The sequence below is a fragment of the Sceloporus undulatus genome, chromosome 9 (assembly GCF_019175285.1).
Source record: "Sceloporus undulatus isolate JIND9_A2432 ecotype Alabama chromosome 9, SceUnd_v1.1, whole genome shotgun sequence".
Classification (NCBI taxonomy): Eukaryota; Metazoa; Chordata; class Lepidosauria; order Squamata; family Phrynosomatidae; genus Sceloporus; species Sceloporus undulatus.
The window spans coordinates 20109962-20110287 of NC_056530.1; positions in this window are offsets into that span (position 1 = coordinate 20109962).

Here is a 326-nt window from a genome sequence, read left to right on the forward strand (position 1 = left end):
TATAGGGCCAGAAAAGAGACTGCCAGGTGGGAGGTTGAGTGAAAGCAAGCAGCCTTTCCAAAGAGCCAACTGATGAAAAATAGGCCCTATGAAAGCCATGAATTCCCACCTATGACCCCCCCCCCAAGACCTTCTGCTCCTATTGTGTCCCTGGTGATGTTTTCACTTGTAGCATGCTCAAGAAGTACCTTGTTTTCATCACCCCGTGAACGAAATCCGCATGCTGGATCTCCTTTCGCTCCTTTCTCTCCTTAGCATGCCACACACATTTTCTGGACCTGACAACGTTTCGGCTGAAAATTAAAACAAATGGCAGAGCACAAGGC